This window comes from Setaria viridis, chromosome 4 (assembly GCF_005286985.2).
Source record: "Setaria viridis chromosome 4, Setaria_viridis_v4.0, whole genome shotgun sequence".
NCBI classification, from domain to species: Eukaryota; Viridiplantae; Streptophyta; class Magnoliopsida; order Poales; family Poaceae; genus Setaria; species Setaria viridis.
The window spans coordinates 9,751,996-9,772,623 of NC_048266.2; the positions used below are offsets into that span (position 1 = coordinate 9,751,996).

At 47.5% G+C, this 20,628-nt stretch overlaps 1 long non-coding RNA gene across 1 annotated transcript; it reads left to right on the plus strand.

The window, feature by feature from the left end:
- Positions 1-10,412: 10,412 nt before the first annotated feature.
- On the plus strand, positions 10,413-17,796 carry LOC140222459 (uncharacterized). Its single transcript, XR_011898012.1, has 3 exons — positions 10,413-15,096; positions 16,573-17,439; positions 17,547-17,796. It is a non-coding gene; the product is annotated as an uncharacterized lncRNA (long non-coding RNA).
- Positions 17,797-20,628: the final 2,832 nt, after the last annotated feature.

Sequence of the window (20,628 nt, forward strand, 5' to 3'; positions counted from 1 at the left end):
CTCTTGGACGCAGTCTGAGTCATAGTCGCAGTCCTAGACTAGCTTGAGTTCGGGTTGGATTCGAGTAAGGAAACTTTGGTGGACCAGGGCCGCGTGGGAATCGACTTCGAGTTGAAATTGACTTGTGGGATAACTTGGACGTTAGCCTGTGCGGGCTAGTCCGAGTCGAGGTCGAGTATGATCCGTAACCGAACTCAATGTTGTTGACGTTGAATTTTTGGATTATCTCAACGGGATTCTTTGTTTCTTGAAGAAAATTCTCGTCGAGACGTTCTTCCTGATTGCCGATGATGCAGCGTTGAAAGGATCCAACGCCATCAGCGATGCACAGCCAGGAGCCGAAGACGAAGGTTGCGCCCGTCTCAAAGGGGAGGGTGGGCTTGATGATGACTGGTGCCATCGATCTCGCGCGGAGAAACTCGGCGACTTCCCCTACCTGGTGCGCTAGCTGTTGGTGTTTTAGACCGGCAACCCGCCTAAGGGGTACCCTAGGTGGTCTTTTGTGCGGTGGGTGTCGTCAAGAATCAAGGAGTTGATGTTGATGCAAGGAACATGATTTAAACAGGTTCGGGCCGCTAGATCGCGTAATACCCTATGTCATGTGTGTTAATTGTATTGAACTTGTATCGAGTTGTTCTTGTTCTTTGGAGGGGGTCCCTGCCCGCCCTTATATAGTCGGGGGAGCAGGGTTACAGGGTGCATTGTGTACAAGTCCTAGTCGAGTACGTTATAGAGTCCTACTCTAACTCGATAGAGTAGTTTCCTTCTAACCCGACTAGTCTTCGGGGAGTCCATGAAGCCTACACGCCCTGCAAAGTAGTCTTTATGTCCGAGTAGGTTTCGGGTACGTCCCCTTGAGTGGGTCCGTATAGGTCATCTTATGGGCATAGGGGTGCCTAGCCGACAGAGTATGTCTTCCAAGGGAAAATCTATGATGATGGAGATGTTGTGTTCCTAGAAGTAGTGTCGTAGCTTCCGCGAGGTGAGTAGTATTGCTTATAGCAACTTCTGTACTGGCAAGTATCTGATTTTGGAGTCTAATAACACCTCGCTGATGAAGTAGATGGGCCTCTATACTCTGTATACATGGCCCGATTCTAGTCTTTCGACCATGATCGCCGTGCTAACGACATTAGTAGTCGCGGTGATATATAGCAGCAATTCTTCATTGGGAGTAGGCATCGTAAGGACCAATGGCTTTGATAGGAAGTCCTTCAACTATTGAAGGGCTTGTTCCACCTCCTGGGTCCACTAGAATTTGTCTTGCCGCTTGAGTAGTTTGAAGAAGGGTAGTCCCCGTTCTCCAAGTCTTGAGATGAATTTGTTGAGGGCTGCCATACATCTAGTTAGCTTTTGGACATCCTTGATGCACGATGGAGCATGCAAGTTGGTGATGGCAGCAATCTTCTCAGGATTAGCCTCGATTACTCGATGACTAATGATGAACCCGAGTAGTTTTCCGAAGGGTACACCAAACATGCATTTTGTTGGGTTCAGTTTCCACCGGTATGCTCGCAAGCTTGTGAAGGTTTCTTCCAAATCCACGATGAAGTCGTCAAAATTTCTGGTCTTTACGACCACGTCATCCATGTACGCTTCTACATTGCAATGTATCTGGTTCTTGAAGCACTCCTGGATGGCTTGTTGGTATGTGGCGTCTGCGTTTTTCAACCCAAAGGACATTGTGGTATAACAGAAAGCCCCGTATGGGGTGATGAACGCGGTCTTGATTTGGTCTTCTTCCTTGAGAGCTATCTGGTGATACCCCGAGTAGCAGTCGAGGAAACAGAGTAGAGCACACCCAGCCATTGAGTCGATGACTTGATCAATCCTAGGGAGCCCAAAGGGATCCTTTGGACAATGCTTGTTGAGGTCCGTGTAGTCGACACACATCCTCCACTCGTTGTTGTTCCTTTTTCACACCAGGACGGGGATAGCCAGCCACTCTGGATGGTAGACTTCTTTTATGAAGCCAGCCGTGAGTAGTTTGGCCAATTCTTTTTTGATGGCTTCTCTCCTATCTTGGGCGAATCGACATAGTCGTTGTCGCTTGGCCGTAGCTTTGGGATCCACGTTTAGTGAATGCTCGATCAACTGCCTAGGTACCCTCGGCATATCAGATGGCTTCCATGCGAAGATGTCTCGGTTGACCCAGAGGAAGCTAACGAGCGCATCTTCCTATTTAGGATCCAGCCCTGAGCCAATCAGGGTTGTCTTGGAGATGTCGCTGGTCTCAAGGTCGATAGCTTTGATATCAACTTCTCCTGCCGGCTTGACCTTGGTTGCCCCCGACTTCTTCTCTGAGATCTCGAGTTCTATCGGGTACAATTTCTTGGAGGCGGCGAAGACTTGCATCATTGAGTTTGCAGTCGCTGCCAATTCCATAGCTTCAGTGTCACAGTTGTAGGATCTTTTCAAGTCTCCATGCAGGGAGAGTACTCCCTTGGGTTTCGGCATTTTGAGTACTAGGTACATGTAATGCGGGATGGCCATGAACTTGGCCAATGTTGGTCTTCCAAGGATGGCGTAATACGAAGTTTTGAAATCAGCCACCTCAAACCGAATGTACTCAGTCCGATAATGATCCTTGGTTCCAAAAGTAACTGCAAAACCACCTGAGTAAGGGGTACAACCGTGTTACCCGAGACAATCTCATAGAGTGGAAAGTTCGTCGGGGTGAGCATATCAGTTACGTTGAGGCCCATCTTCCTCAAAGTCTTGGCAAATAGCACATTAAGGCCACTGCCGCCGTCGATGAGTACTTTTGTGAGGCGAGAGCCTGCGACCACTGGATCCAGGACAAGAGGATAACATCCTGGGTTGGAGAAACTAGTCCACTGATCCTTTCTTAAAAAGGTGATTGGCACCTCGAACCTCTTAAGGAATGTAGGCGTTGCTGGTTCAATAGACATGATTTCCCAAAGGTTTAATTTCTGGGACCGCTTGGTAGCAGTACCCGGAGTGCCACCGAATATGATGTTGACGGTGTTGGATGGGTTCTAGAACTTCCCATTGTCATCCTTGTCTCTGTCTTATTTGGCCTTGCCCTTGTCTTTTGCTCCAGAAGGTTTCGGCAGATCTTTCATGACTCTGCGAAGGCTTTAACAGTCCATCACAGAGTGCTTGGAATGTGGGTGCCATGGGCACTACTTCTTCAGGAGCTCCTTGAACGGAGTCCTCTCTTGACTTCCACCACTCTTCTTGGAGGACTGGGACATCGCCGCGACAGTGTTGTCTAGCTTCCTTTTGCGGTTTTGACCACCCGAGTAGTTGCCTCGGTTGTCGTTGGGGCGATCATTGCGATTCTTGCCCTTACTTTAGCTATTGCTCTAGTTGTTGTTGTTGTTGCCTCTATTATGACTAGATTCAAACTGCTCGATCTCCTTATCTTCTTCATCTGCCTAGGCTTGTATCATGATCTTGAGAGACTTGATATCTTCCAGGCATCTTCTCTAAAGTCTTGGAACATCCAACGGTCATAGAGACCGTTCTGGAAGCACTCTATGGCGTCCTTCTCCGTGATATCCATGACAGTGACCATCTTGTCGAAGAAACAACATAGATAACTACGTAGAGTCTCGCCTTGTTGTTGTTTGACTTGTGACTAATTGTTACCAGGATGTTGCATTGCCCCAGCAAAGTTATTTGTGAACACCACCTTTAGCTGACTCCACGTGTCGATGGAGTTTCTCTCTAGAGACTCAAGCCAAGTGAGTGGCCCTGCCTCCATGCAGATGGGGAAGTAGATCACTTTGGTGTCATCATTTTCTCCCGCTGCTTGGACTGCTAGCGATTAGCACCTTGGCCACTGGACTGGGCCCTGCTTGCCGTTGTACTTGTTAATACCTGGAAGTTTAAACTTGTCGAGTAGAACCGTCCTGCGTACTTGTCTTGAAAAGGCGGGGAACCTATCAGTATCTTCTCCCGAGTAGTCAACTTCTTGCTCGCGTTCGTGGCGGGGGTCGTTGATGATCGTACGGGCGTCGCGATTCTGGTTGAGCTGTTGTCGGAGGTCGCGAGGTTGCTTAGGCTCTACGGGGGGGCATGGTGGCTATGGATGGCAACGGGCACATTACCCGCGGGCAGAGGGTTTACAAACCAGTGCCCACGAGGGAAACCCTATGCCCACACCCGCACCCACGACCCGTCACAGGCACGAACTTGTACCCGCGCTCGTCACCCGCACGCGTAGCGTACCCAAGGGCACACACATGCCCACGGCAGCGACGGGGGGCGGCGGAGAGGCCGGCGAGCGGCGAAGGGGGCTTCGCCATGGCTTGGCCTTGGGGGAGTCCTTCTTGGCAGCGTTGAAGAGCTTGTAGGAGGCCTTGACCTTGACGAGCTTGCCCTTGGCGGCGAATCCACGGAGCTGGATGGAGAGCTTCTTCTTGTAGTTGGGGCAGCGGAGGGGCCTACGGGCGGTGGAGGGTGGCGGTGGAGGGGGCGGCACCGTGGCAGGTGGTAGAGTGGGTGGCGAAGGGGGTGGTGGGCGTCGGAGAGGCAGTGGCGGGGAGGTGGGCGGGCAGACCGGTGGTGGTGAGGAGCGAGGGCGGGCGGCCGCCTGGGTGCAGGGTGCGGGGGTGGGAGCGGTCAAGGTCGAGCGGATAAGGTGCAACGCGGGTCTACAGGAGGCCAGGAGTGGATTAGTGGAACTGGAACCCAAAAATCCTTTATCTACTTGTACAGGATCCACATGTCGGGCAGGTTCGCGGGCACGAGTAAGGTATTTTTGTTCCCGCTAATTTTTTACCCGCGGGCACAAACTCAAACCCGCACCCATGCCCGTGGGTACAAAATGGCAAACGTACCCTCGCTCTACCAGGTTTTTTCCCGCGGGCACGCGGGTAATTTGTACCCGTTGCCATCCCTAATGGTCGCCATAGCCTCCCGAGGGTCCCGTCCAACTACCTTCTGCCCTGTGCTGACTTTGTCTAGGGTTCTCAATTCTGGGAACCTCATTTCTAGCGGCTTCGAGGTGACTTGGATGCCTGCTGCTGCTGCCATGATGGAAGGAGATGCGTCGGACTGAGCTAATCGGTCTCTCCCGATCGAGTTGTTCGTACACGTGCTCCGCCAGTAGAGCCAGTTGCCTTGTGTACTTGTCTTGCACCATTGCCCGAGTGAGAAGGTTAATAGAGGTGATAGTGGCAAGAGGAGTGTGATGTTGACGGGTTGAAACTGCTTCAAACGTGTGATCCAAGTTCATGATGGGAAGGTCAGACGCAAGTCTGCAGCGACAATCTGCTCGTGCTGTGTTTCTTGTATGCCGGTGATTTCTTTGACTCTCGGTCTCTTATCCTTCTATATTGGCGGTTAGCTCATCCACCGACACATCGTCTGGATGACGCTCATGCCGTGGATGCCTTTCTGGTTGTTCTGCTCCATCGTCGTTGGCCCCTTGAGGAGTGATGATGGCAAGTAGTTCCCGCTCTGGGGAAAAACTAGCCGAGCTTGACATGATGATCTTTGTAGGACCGTCTTCTTCGTAGATAGGAGACAAAGGTGTTCCCTCCTGGTATGGAGGTTGTCGAGATACGCGACAAGGTGTGACTCATCGTCCTTGGCTAAAGCAGATGGCTTCATGTCAAGCCAATAGACGAATCTGCCTTGTGGAGTAGATGTGATTAGCAGACCCAACTGCGGACCTGATAAGTGAATATCCTCATCCAGATCTGAGTAGTAGTCGAGGTTCTCGATCGAATTCGAGTTGGATAAGGAACTGGAGAGGGTGGTTTGGAAAACAGCACCCGCATTTTGAAATCCGAACGGGAATCGAATTGTATCATAGACCAATTCACACGATGGCTTAAGCGTCGGCTCGTGGGAACCAGTCCGACTGGTGGAAGAAGTCGAGGTGTATTCGGACTCGTCCCTGGAACCTCGGAAGAGGTTGAAAATTTCAATGAATTTTTCAACGACATTCTCCAAAGCTTGGCGATGGAGGTTGATGTCGTAGTGCTTCTCCTCCAGGGTCGGCGTGATGTGGCGGTGGAAATTTCTAGCACCATCCATGACGCAGACCCAGGAGCCAAAAATGAATGTCGCGCCTACTTCGAACGCAACGGTGCGCCTACCTGTCAGCGTTTATACCCGGCAACCTACCGAGGGCCAACTATCGGTTGATTGTATTGGTTGATGAGATGTTTGGAGGAGGTCCCTGCCTCACCTTATATTGCCAGGGGCAGGGTTACAGGTCAGTTGTTGTACAAGAGTACTAGTCGGATTCGACTAAAAAATCCCACTCTAATTGCTACGAGTAGTTTCCTAATCATCGACTAGTTCTTGTCCTCCACGTAGACCACACCATCCTGCACCGTAGTTTCCATGTCTGACACATCTCGATGTACAACCCCGTATGTAGGACTGTCCAAACCTGCCGGTGGGCCCATAGATGTATGGCCGACAAGCTCGGGAGTACTTTCCCTACGTGGAGACTTGAAGAGATCATACGACTACGACACGGAAGATGTGGAACTCGCAGCAACTACTCAAGTACCAAATTCGATGATGCAAGTCTTCGTCCTGTCTAAGAAGCATTCCCCTTAGGAACTCGAGATACCAGAGAAGAAGTTGGGGGCAACCAAGGTCAAGCCGGCGAGTGAAGTTGATGTCAAATTCATTGACCTTGAGACTTGTGATAGCTCCAAGACAGACCTGATCGGCACAGGGATGAATCCTAAATAAGAAGACAAACTCATCAACTTCCTCTCAGCCAACTGAGATATCTTTGCATGGAAATCAGCAGACATGCTGGGGTGCCCAGAGGGAGTTGATCGAGCACTCACTAAACGTGAATCCAAAAGCTACACCAAAGAGATAATGCCTATGCCGATTCACTCAAAACAGAAGGGAAGCCATCAAAGCAGAGCTGGCCAAACTACTCGCGGCGGCCTTCATAAAAGAAGTCTTCCATCTAGAGTGGCTCGCCAATCTCGACCTAATGCGAAAGAAAAATAACAATGAATGGAGGATGTGCGTCGACTACACAGACCTCAACAAGCATTGTCCAAAGGACCCCTTCAAGCTCTCGATGATTGATCAAGTGATCGACTCTACATCCGGATGCGCCCTACTCTGCTTCCTTGATTGCTACTCAGGGTATCACCAGATAGCTATTGACGCTCATTGTTGACACACTTTTAGTGCAATTCAAATAGTCTTTTCATGCATATTCTTATACTAACCCGTCACTTGGCACTTGAAATAACCCCATTATTGCATATGTGTTGTATTTTGGACCATATTGCAAATTCACAAGAAATAAGACATAAATGAAGGATTTTTCTACAAGTTGGATTTGGGTTCGGACTTTGGATATTGGATGGCCCAAACACGAACATTGAACTGCAGGCCCGCAGGAGGAGCTGAAACTTGCATGGGCCATATCTTCCTCATCCGAATTCCGATTGGGTGAATTTATAAAGAAAATTGCATAGCTTGACGAGATCTACAACTTTTGTATGAAGCGCTCAGGCATTGAAAGCCAAAATAGAGCAGGGCGATCAGCCCATGAGGGTCCAGGCTGATCGGCCTGGGCCGTTTTCGGCTCCGTTCATCGCCCCCTTTCACTAGGAGGAAGCCTGCGACGTCCCTAGGGTTATTTTCTAGATACTTGGCCTCGAAGGCACCCAACCGATGCCGCAAACTATAAATACCCAAGACATACAACAAGGAGAACAATTCCCACGAGTTTAGACCTAGCCACCGCCACCACAAGATGATAAATAGGGATTAGATCAGTTCATCGCGATGACCAACACCGGCGGGAGTCAGGAGGCGCAAGGAAGCCCTCAGGCCGATTAGCCTGAGGAGCCCTAGGCCGATCGGCCTAGGGTGTTCCTGCACCCCCCCCCCCTCGCCGCCATCTTCGGTGATGACGTTCTCCAGAGTCTCTTTCACCCCTTTTTGCATCAATCTCTATAAGATGATGGGGTAAAGCCTTTGTTCATCCCTAGGATTGTTTGGATCCTTGATATGTAACTACTACATGTACTTTATGCCTATCAATTCTTCATGGTCTATGTCATTGCAATGCTTCATTCATATGTGTTCCAACCAGCCCATATTCTCAGTAGAGTTTGTGGTAATCGTGGTGATTATCTTAACTCTGTGAATTCTTTGATATAGATGTGTGAGCGAGTTTGTTGAGTACCCCTGCGTAGTGACGGTATGCAGGAAGGAAAGAGTGGAGCGAGCACATAACCGTTGTGAAGCTAGTGAAGGCAACACCCCTTTTGTGTAGTAGATGCATATTCATGTGAACCTAGATCCTAGGGAGGGAACGCATATCTATCTTTGTTTTCTATCTTGTATCACCCTTTTCTCTTTGTTAGTAGATTAGTTTGCCTCTCTACACAACTCATATTACCTGATTCTGTTAGTAAGATTAGTATAAAGTGAGAGCCAGCATCCCACTTGTTCCACAGATTGATAACCTTGGGGGAATACTCTAAGGGAAATGCTACAACTGATCCGTGCGCTTGCGGTCACGGATATGCATGCTAGCTGTCATCAACAATAGCTCTCAACGAAGAAGACCAAATCAAGACCGCGTTCATCACCCCATACGGAGCTTTCTACTACACGATGATGTCGTTCGGGTTGAAGAACACAGGCGCCCATACCAACAAGCCATCCAGGATTGCTTCAAGAAACAGTTAAACCGCAACATCGAGGCATATGTGGATGACGGGGTCGTAAAGACCAGAAATCCCAATGACCTGATCGCAGATCTAGAAGGAACCTTCATCTGAACTCCGATTGGGTCGAATTTGGTGATAAAAATGCATGGCTCTAAAAGATCTACAACTTTTTCCATATGAAGTGCTCGGACATTCGAGGCCTGCAGAGGGCAGGCCAATCGGCCCAAGGTGGTCTAGGCCGATCGGCCTGGCCCATTTTCAGCCCCAATTGACACCTCTTTTCAATAGGAGGAGGCCCTCGATGATCCTAGGGTTTTTGTCCAGATACTTAAATTAGAAGGCACCCCAACCGATGCCGACAACTACAAATACCTAGGACATTCAACAGATAAACACCCTAGTGAGTTGGATCCCATGTTGACCTAGCCACCGCAGCCACAAGATGAGGAACAGAGATTAGATCAAATCACCGTGATGGTGAATGCCGGCGGAGGCTAAGATGCTCAAAGAAGACCTCAGGACGATCGGCCTGAGGAGCCTTAGGTTGATCAGCCTAGGGTGTTCCTGCACCCTCTCGTCACCATCTTTAGTGACGACATTCTTCAGAGTATGCATGACCCCTTTGTGCATCTCTATAAGATGATGGGGTGAAGTCTCTGTTCATCCTAGGGTTAAATGGATCCTTCATATGTAACTACTATATGTACATTATGCCTAACGATGCTCCATGGTCTATGCCATTGCAATACTTTATTTACATATGTGAGCGCTTCTAGATCCTTAGTAGAGTTTGTGGTAATCGTGGTGATTAGCTTAACTCTGCGGATTCTTTGATATAGGTGTGTCATTACAATGCTTTATTTACATAGAGACTTTTTAAAATTTTTCTCTAAATTAAACATATTCTTATTTCCTTAAGTATTCAAACTCTTTACAAATAAACTTTGCATAAAATGCTAGCACGTGTGTTGCATTTGGTTGCTCTAGAAATCTATCCCAAATCCAAACCCTCAATGCCGAGGAATGATACTTCTATTCTAATAGTCAAATTATTAACTCCAAATTAAATCCCAATAAAATCACTCTTCAATCCTAGTCAAACCTTAAAATATTCCCCATTTAGGCCCTACGCAAACCCAATCCCCAATCTCATTTCAAATTTGAAATCTATATCAAGTTTGGATTCAAACTCACATTTAAACAAATGAAAACCCTTTAAAACATTAGATAGGCTGCAATCTCCCGTTCGGCTCGCTTCCTCTTTTGGCCCGGCTTGATTCGCTCCTTTCCGGCCCAGCACACAGCACGGCCCAGCCAGCCCGGCAGCCCACGCGGCCCAACTTCCTCACCGCGCGCGGCCCAGGCCGGCCTACCCCGCTCGCCCGTGCGCGTCGTCCAGCGCGCCACCGCTACGGCGCCCTCTCCCCCAACGCCGGCCGCTCGCCGGCTTAACTGCGCCGCCGCGCCGGTTTACCGCACCGCCGCTCCTGGGTTCAAACCCCCCCACCCCCTCCTCTCCCCTCCCGACAGAAGCACGTGCGCGCCACAGGGCCACCTCACCGCGCCACCTGCACCCCATGCCGCCGCCGGTCAACCCGACCTCCTCCGGCCGCCAATAATGCCGCCACCACTAATAATGCCGGCCGCCCCTCCTTCCTTCGCAGCTAAGCGTGCCGGCTGCCCTCATCCGCCCCGGGCAACGTGGCTGCCTCTCGCGCCCCGCCCTAGCCTATAAATAGCGCCCCTCCGCTCCTCCTCCGAGCTCCCCACGAACTCCGGCGGGCTGTACCATGACCCCCAGGTGCCGCGCCTCAACCCCTCTCCCTCCACTTTTCCCAACCCACGGAATGAGTCGCCCCACTCCTCCTCGCTGTTCTGGTGCCCTCGGTTTAGCTCCTAGAGGGCCGGAGCATCCCCTCCCCGAGCTCCAGTGCCGTCTTCCCCTTCTTCCATGGCGGCCTGGGCGCGAGGTAGGAGACGACCGGGGCACCGTTTGCCCCGGCACGTTCCGCCCCTCCTCTCATAACCGCCAGGCGGGCACCACCCGAGGGGTGACGGCGTCGCCTCCACCGGCGCCACCCCGCCTCCCGGTTCCCTGGGCGCGGTCCACCTGAACCGGTGGCCCAGCAGGCCACTCAGTCCACCGGCCCAGGGAGCCAGCGCACGGCACAGTACCAGCCACGCCCTTCACCCTTGCGCCAACAGCTACAAAAATGCTACAGCCACCCGGTAAGTGCACACACCAATCTATTCAGCCCTTCTACCTTTCCAAAACTTCCCCAAAAACCCACCAAAAATACTAGAAAATATTTATAAACCTATCCATGTATTCATTTCCCATTTTTCACCTCATACAAGCCCTTTCTAAATAAAGTCTCCTCCCACATAAATAGAAAACCCCTTTAAACGCACCTAGAAATTCGCATCTTGCCCATTTCAATTCCAAAAGCCCTAGGAAAATTCCTAAAAATATCTTAGTGCCACCTACTCTTATTTCCATGGTCACTTTGCCCGGGCTCCGCCTCAGTGGCCGAAGTGAGTCTGTCGAGTAAGTTTTGGCCTTGATTCTCCATGCGCCTTATCTTGCCCGAGCTCCACCCTTGCGGTCAAAGTGAGTTCGTCGTGCAAACTCTCTGGCTTCCACTTGATCTTGCTCGACAGCGTCTGTTGCCTTGTGTACTATCCCCTAGTACTAGGACAAACCAACTATCACACAAGCTCACAAGTTCCACCCCTAGATAAGGAAACTTGTCCAGCTCCACCCACCGTAGGGTCGAAGCCGAGCTTGTCGTACAAGTTTCCTAAAATCCACTCCCACCACCCAATATCTAATCTTACCCAAAGCCTACTCCAAAACCCAGTCGGGATGCTGCCCGACTAAAACCCTAATCCTTAGCCCCTTCTAGTCGTAGTGCTACCCATCCAAAATCTCAAATTATTCCAAAACCTAGCTGTTGTGATGCCCAATACAAACCACACATATCAACCCAATGTAGCTGATATGCTGCCCAACCAAAACCCAAGATAGTAGTAAAACCTAGCCATCATGCCACCCATCCAGAACCCTAAAAAAATCCATTCTTAATTCTCTAAGAAATTCAACAATTCCATCCATTAATTATTTAGAAACTTATTTCTAAATAATTAATAAACCATTCATCTTTTATCCGGAGATTATCCTTTAGAAATCCGATAATTCCTAAAACCACCATCAACATCCTTTTCCATTTTCTTTTGTCATATATTGATTGCTAGATATTGATTCTAGTATTGTTTGCTTGTTTTCATGCTTGTTTGAGCCGAGGATACACCGATCAGAAGCCAAGGATTCAGAAGATATGAAGCCAAAGTTCCGGCCGTCTAGAAAACGTGTAGATATGTTAGGCCTGGCTAGGCTCCAACTCCGTCGAGAAGATCTGGACTCCAGAAGTTTCAATAGAAGCTCCAACGACTCCAACGAGAAGCCAGGGCCCTGGTCAACCTAGGAAAAGGCACTAAGGATTTTTAATGAAGGCAAGATCTAGCATCCACCCCTTGATCATACTTTTGCCCTATTTTGTTTCATAGATAATAAAATTTACTAAGATAATAATTTAGACTCATCACATTTCTATAGGAACCTAAGGGCAACCCATCTCTATTTCCCCTTCCACCTTGACTTGAAGCCGTTTCTAACCAAAAATCCCATAAATGACCCCGAACACAACTTCATCGATGATCGAGCATCATTTTAGTAGAAATTTCTTAGAAAAGATCATATAAAATGTTTTCTTTTGAAAAAACCCAAAAAATGTGAGTTTAATAAAATGAACTAACTAAAGAGTTAGAAACCCCTAAGGACAGGATAAGAAAGTAAGGGGGTAGCCTCGCCAAAGCATCTTGTCCCAAAAGCTTACTTCAGTCGTATAAGGACTAGCTCACATGAAAGTCTTTCTAGTGAAACGTGCAACCATACGTGCCAAAAAGGTACAACCTTTGGGAGTGCCTGCTTATGTGAGATCTTGGTTCACACCCCGCTAGCTGAACCTAGAAATCCATCCCAAGGGGCCATGGTGGGCAACGGATATATTGGAGCAGGACCTTCACATAGTCATAGGTCTGGTCGGCACGGGTTGATTGAGAGGGTCGGAGACCCTATGGGCAGAGGCCCTGTTTATTTTGTGCACATTTTCCTAAGTTGATATCTGCGTAGCGGGTGATAGTCACCCCTATTTAGACCCCAATATGTCCGTGGATGGACCTAGGGAATGCGCCTAGAAATAGGCACGGGCGGGTATGGATCTCGTAGGTCAATACCGCCTACCGAAAGGTATGGGCTGACTGGACGTATGGGTAAAGTGTACAAACTCTGCAGAGTTATAAATCTATCTGGATAGCTGAGGCTCACGGTCACAAGCCCACATAGTCAAAGCTCCCATCGATTAGCAATCATAACTTGAATGTGGTGAGTTAGGGCTGAGTTCCTAAAAGAGTAGTTGAGAATGAGGCGTATGCTGGCTCAAGGGGACCTAATGGTCCCTGAGCTCCTTAAAATTTGGGAATTAGTAGGGAAGGTAACATTCCCCTCCAAGGCCAACAACATAATAAATATGCTTTCTTTCTCCTCCTTTTTCAGAACTCCCCTCACCTTGCATAAAATAGGTTTATTGAAAAATCACACCTCATTCCCTTCCCTTGATCAATCCTGCATTTAATATAATTTCAACGTTAGGATTTGCTGAGTACCAACCATAAGTGTACTCAGCCTTACTTTCATTTATACAAATCTAAGGTTCCCGGTGCTATAGCTCATTTTGCCAGTGGAATGGGCGCTAGCTCCGCTCTCTGCTACACATAGGTGAAATTTGTTTTCCATTATTTTTATACGTCCTTTATTGTTTGTGATACTAATCTATGATGAGAACCGGATCAGCTACTGATCCAGGACCTCATGCAGGTAATCAACGAGACCTTTAGAATAAGGCCCCCACAAGGCAGCACCACTTTGTGTAGTAGATGCATATTCTTGTGAATCTAGATCCTAGGGAGGGAACGCTAATCTATTTTTGTTGCTATCCTGTATCAATATCTGATGTTTAGATTAGTCTATGTCTACACATATTTGTAAGCTCGGTTTTATTAGGAAGATTAGTATAAAGTGAAAGCATGCATTCCATGTTGGAGGTATGCCCTAGAGGCAATCATAGAGATGATGATATTCCATTTGTATCCATGATTTGTATATTGTGTTCATTGAATATCCATTAAAGGCTACTTGAATTGATTTGCAATTATGTGAATTGTATGTGAAACTCTTTACTTGTATGGTTATTCTAAAGTTGTCCCTAGTCGGAGTTCATGTGAGGACACACATGAATATTAGACTAGCACATGTATTAGTTGATGACTATGTTTCACAAGTCATGGACATGGAGATGTTGAACTAATAATGTGGACACATGTGGAGACATGTGCTAGGACTGACCCAACACGAGAAGTAGTTCTCTCTTTAAACAACATATACGCTTTGTCCTTAGACCTGAGATTGTCGCATGTATTCTAGATGTGGATCGACCTACTTAGGGGCTATCAAACGCTATGCCGTAACAGGGTAGTTATAAAGGTAGGTTTTGGGTTTGTCAAGAAGCATGCTATGAGACATGGTCAATCAAGATGGGATTTTCCCCTCTCTGATTGAGAGTGATATCTCTGGGCCCCTCGAGTGATCGGATCCGAAAATGCATGGCCATGCTACGTACGGTTAAGAGTTAACCTACAAAGGGATTCCGAATCACAGGATCGAGAAAGAGCGGTCGGCTTGAAGCTAGACCAAATATCGTGAGGCAAAGGGAATAGCATGTATATTATGTTGTGATGGTTCGTCTGATATGATCTTCGTATGTGTATAGGAGTTGGCACGTCTTGCTAGAGGCCGCTACCGACTATTGGGCCGAGTAGGAGTACTTGGGCCATGTCTATACGTATCCGAACCCATAGGGTCACACACTTAAGGGGCTGGAAGCCCAATTCGGATCTGATCCGAGTTGGATTAGGTTTAGGAGTACTAATGGGCCTCGGATCCAGAGGCCCATCAGGAACCTCTATAAATAGAGGGGTGGGGGCGCCCTAGGGTTTACACCTTTTTGGCGAAACACACCTGCCGCGCCTCCCACGCCCTCGCCTATTGCAACTCGCGGATCTAGCAGTCCGGCTTGCGATGCTTCCTCCCCGCATGTGTGGATACCTTGGAGGTGTTGCGCCTGCAGCACTTGGACGAGCCATCGACGAGCCGCCGACGAGCCGACGACGAGCCGCGGCACTGGAGGCGATCTTGCTGCACGTGGACGAGCTGCTGAGGAGCTGCTGGACGTGATCGACTACGTACGACTACGTTGATCAACTACGTACGACTACGTGATCGTCTTCACTGCATCGACGCATATCTACATCTTCCGCACCAGTAGTGCGTCGAGTGGTAATCCCGTGATCCTTATACGGCAGTTCTTCCTGGTTATACGCGGTAGAAATTTTGATTTGCGCTAGCGTGGCCTACCTCGTATCCCAACAGTGGTATCAGAGCCGTAGCTGCTTAGTTTTGGATTCGGGATGTGTGCATATGGAGATATGCGAGTCTTCTGTTTGATCTATGTCCTGGTTTCGTGCCCTTGCTGCAATGGTAGTGTAACGACATACTCCTACCGGTCGGTTTCCGCCATCGGAGTTAAGTGATACACGTAAATCCAGTTGCAGTGAGGGAAGATCAATATGATTGGTCAAATCGAGATCCAGGGTCATACGCCAGGCGCATTAGATGTGCAATAGTAGATGGGATCTACTGCCGGGGTCGGGATTTTGCCGTATGCGTATGCTTCAGTAAATCAGCCGTAACTTTTCGGTACGATCTCGGATCGGGGCGATTTTTATACGAAAATTGATCTACAGAAAAAGTTACACATGAATTTCAACCGCTTTGCCGTTTTCAGCGAAATTAGATTCCCCAAATTCGGCCTCTAAGATGGAGTTTCGGGCCTCTGAAGTTTGGAACGTTAGAACGCCTAACTCTGTTTTGCAGGATGTATGTATCTTGTAATCAGTATGGCCCCTTTGTGTATGTGATGCATGTGTGTAACTCATTCGTGACCTGCATGTCGCGCGTACGGCAACACGGCAGGAGCCATAAGTGTTGTCATATTAATGTATTTAATGGTCTGCGTACCAATCTGTGATGATCCAAGCAACTATGTAATCTTCATTACTAGCTTCCTTACTAGCTATTAGGCGTAATAGCATGTTCTAGTTCTTGGAGGACTCATCACCAGAAGGATGGCGCACATGGAACATGGAGATGGAGATCACCATGGTGAACAGATTCTATGGAGATGGAGATCGCCATATGAAAACGGGCCATACTGTGTCACAACTATGTGAATGCTATTTTTTTTATGTTTTACTTTCTGCATGCTGTGATGTTAGAAGTAGAACGATCCCTCACAAAGTTTAAGTTAGTATGCCCTCCCAACTAAAACTTGCACCGTCCCATGTCTTGTACAATTAGTGGTGGATCTATGAAATTAGGGTGCCACTAGTTTTTCTTGACTAGACGGGTTTGTGTCGGACACTTACACGCATAAGGGTTGGTTTGCTTAACAAGGTTATCTTAACGGTTAAGAACCTTGGGGCATAGAGGTTGGGCGCCGAGACATAGAGATGTCACCCAACAACAGGAGTCATATGTGATATGATTAGCAAAAGTTGCTTACCGATCTACCTCGTTTGCTAGCGGTGATGCTAAAGCTCACTAGTAGACTTGTTAGTTGTGGATCCTGAATCACTAAGTTTCAATAGAGGGATATTGATTTTAGTGAGAGTAGATTCTGTTAAAATAGTTTAATGTAATTTGCTCTATTATGGATACGTTTGTCTTAGTGTATTTTGCATTACTTTGTTGTAGATTAAATGGCACCTAGCAGCACCACACCGTTTGCTTTGCGTTCGGTCCTTGAGAAGGACAAGTTGAATGGAACAAATTACTCGGATTGGATCCGCAACCTGAGAATTGTTCTCAGGGCTGAGAAAAAGGAAGATGTTCTAGACAACCCACTACCAGAAGAACCTGCTGATGATGCACCCGCTGCTGCTAAGAATGCTTACAAGAAAGCATGTGATGCTAACCTCGAAGTAAGCTGCCTTATGCTTGCTTGCATGGAACCCGAGCTGCAGATGCAGTTCGAAACAAACCATGAGGCGCACGATATGATTGTGGCGCTTAGAGACATGTTCCAAACACAGGCCAGGACTGAAAGGTTCAATGTGTCTAAGGCCTTTGTTGAGAGCAAGCTAGCAGAAGGCGCAGCTGTAGGACCACACGTAATCAAGGTGGTTGGTTACACTCAACGGTTGGAGAAGCTAGGCTTCCCACTGGGCCAAGAGTTGGCCACTGATTTCATTCTTTCATCTCTTCCGCCTAGCTATGGGAACTTCATCTCGAACTACCATATGCATGGGACGGAGAAGGGTCTGAATGAGCTGTGTGGCATGCTTAAAACAGCAGAGGCTGACATCAAGAAAAGCGCTAGTACCAGCCATGTGATGGCGATACAGAACAAGCCTAGCTTTAAGAATAAGGGCAATTCTTGGAAGAAGAAGGGCAAGGCTGGAACGTCCAAGCCAAACCCACCGCCCAAGGTTAAAGCTGGACCTGGACCTGCTCCAGACAAAGAGTGCTTTTACTGTCATGAACTTGGTCACTGGAAGAGAAACTGCAAGCAGTACCTAGCTTCCTTGAAGAATGGCGGAAGTAAGAGTACTTCTACCTCAGGTAGGCTTGTTGTTAATGTTATAGACAACATATTTCTCGCTGATACAGTTATTAATTCTTGGGTATTTGATACCGGATCGGTTGCTCATATTTGCAATTCGATGCAGGGAATGATAAGAAGTAGAAGCGTGGAAAGAGGAGAAGTTGATTTCCGCGTGGGCAATAATGCAAGAGTTGCTGCTTTGACCGTCGGGACGATGCAACTCCACCTCCCGTCAGGATTTATTATGGAGTTGAATAATTGTTATTTTGTTCCTAGTTTAAGTCGAAACATTTTATCTCCTTCATGCTTGATGAAGGATGGTTATTCATTTGCGAGTGAAAACAATGGTTGTGTGATCTCTAAGAATAATATGTTTATGGCTTTTGCACCCATTGTGAATGGATTATTTGTTTTAAATCTTGATGGTTCACCTGTCTGTAATGTAAGTGCTAAAAGGCCTCGGCCTAATGATTTGAGTCCTACCTACTTGTGGCATTGTCGTTTGGGTCATATAAGTGAAAAGCGCATGAAGAAGCTCCATTCTGATGGACTTCTAACTTCGTTTGATTTTGAATCATACGAGACATGTGAGGCTTGCTTGCTAGGCAAGATGACCAAGACGCCTTTCACAGGATTTCCTGAGAGAGCAGTAGACTTGTTGGAACTCGTACATAGTGATGTATGCGGACCAATGAGCACGACGGCTAGAGGAGGATTCCAATACTTCATAACTTTCACTGATGATTTTAGTAGATATGGCTATGTCTACTTGATGAGGCACAAGTCTGAAACCTTTGAAAAGTTCAAGGAATTTCAGAATGAAGTTGAAAATCAGCGTGGCAAGAAAATTAAGGCCTTACGATCTGATCGTGGAGGTGAGTATTTGAGCCACGAGTTTAGCAATCATCTAAAGAGTTGCGGAATTGTTCCACAACTTACGCCGCCTGGAACACCTCAGAGAAACGGTGTGTCCGAGCGACATAATCGAACTTTGTTAGACATGGTTCGATCAATGATGAGCCAGTCGGACCTACCGTTGTCATTTTGGGGATACGCTCTAGAAACAGCAGCTTTCACACTTAATAGGGTACCATCTAAATCCGTAGTTAAGACACCATATGAGATATGGACTGGAAAGGTTCCTAGTTTGTCTTTTCTAAAGATTTGGGGATGTGAAGTGTTTGTCAAGCGACTTCAGTCGGACAAGATCACACCCAAGTCGGATAAGTGCATTTTCGTGGGATATCCAAAGGAAACTTTGGGATATTATTTCTACAACTGATCAGAAGGCAAAGTGTTTGTCGCTCGGAACGGGGTTTTCCTAGAGAAAGAGTTTCTCAAAGGAGAAAAGAGTGGAAAGACAGTGCATCTTGAAGAAGTTCAAGATGAGCCAATCGGGCAAGAATCAATGAGTGATGCTAACGTAGCAGAACAAGTTGAGATACCCATGGCAAGAGAAGCACCGCCACAACCACGAAGGTCAGCAAGGCTCCGCGAAATGCGAGAAATATTATTGTTGGACAATGATGAGCCTGCGACATATGCAGAAGCAATGATGGACCCAGACTCCGAAAAATGGCAGAGTGCCATGCAATCCGAAATAGAGTCCATGGGAGACAATCAAGTTTGGAACTTGGTTGACCCGCCTGATGGTGTTAAAGCAATAGAGTGCAAGTGGATCTATAAGAAGAAAAAGGACATGGATGGAAATGTTCACATCTATAAAGCACGACTTGTCGCAAAAGGTTTTTGACAAGTTCAAGGAGTTGACTACGACGAGACCTTCTCGCCCGTAGTGATGCTTAAGTCCATTCGGATTATTCTAGCTATAGCTGCATATTTCGATTATGAGATATGGCAGATGGATGTCAAGACAGCTTTCCTGAATGGAAACCTAGCTGAGGACGTGTATATGATACAGCCCGAGGGTTTTGTCGATCCGAAAAATGTTGGAAAGGTATGCAAGCTTCAGAGATCCATTTATGGATTGAAGCAAGCATCTAGGAGTTGGAACATTCGTTTTGATGAAGTGGTCAAAGGGTTTGACTTCACCAAGAACAAAGAAGAGTCTTGTGTTTACAAGAAGGTTAGTGGGAGCTCTGTAGTATTTCTAATCTTATATGTGGATGACATATTACTGATTGGAAATAACATTCCTATGCTTGAGTCCGTAAAGACTTCACTGAAAAATAGTTTTTCGATGAAGGACTTAGGGGAAGCGGCATATATTCTGGGCATTAAGATCTATAGAGATAGATCGAGAAGGCTTATAGGTTTAAGCCAAGATACTTACATTGACAAAGTGTTGAAGCGGTTCAGCATGGAAGAGGCAAAGAAAGGGTTCTTGCCTATGTCACATGGCATACATCTCAGCAAGACTCAGTGTCCTTCGACTGCTGATGAGCGGGATCGCATGAGTAGAGTGCCATATGCCTCGGCTATTGGATCTATCATGTATGCAATGATAAGTACTCGCCCAGATGTTTCATATGCGCTAAGTATGACAAGCAGACACCAATCTGATCCAGGTGAGAGTCACTGGACAGCAGTGAAAAACATTCTTAAGTACTTGAGAATGACTAAAGATATGTTCCTCGTCTATGGAGGTGAGGAGGAGCTCGTTGTAACAGGTTACACCGATGCTAGTTTCCAAACCGACAGAGATGATTCAAAGTCACAATCAGGATTTGTGTTCACGCTGAATGGTGGTGCTGTTAGTTGGAAGAGTTCCAAGCAGGAGACGGTGGCCGATTCTACGACAGAAGCCGAGTACATCGCGGCTTCGGAAGCCGCGAAGGAAGGTGTTTGGATAAGGAATTTCCTCATTGAGCTTGGTGTGTTCCCGAATGCGTCCAGTCCATTCAATCTCTACTGTGATAATAATGGGGCAATTGCGCAAGCAAAGGAGCCAAGGAACCACCAGAAGAACAAACACGTAATGCGGCGATTTCATCTCATTCGAGACTTCGTTAACCGGGGTGAGATCAAGATATGCAAAATACACACAGATCTGAACATTTCTGATCCGTTGACAAAACCACTCCCGCAGGCTAAGCATGATGCGCATGTAAGAGCTATGGGTATTAGGTACCTTCTAGATTGACTCTAGTGCAAGTGGGAGACTGTTGGAGGTATGCCCTAGAGGCAATCATAGAGATGATGATATTCCATTTGTATCCATGATTTGTATATTGTGTTCATTGAAT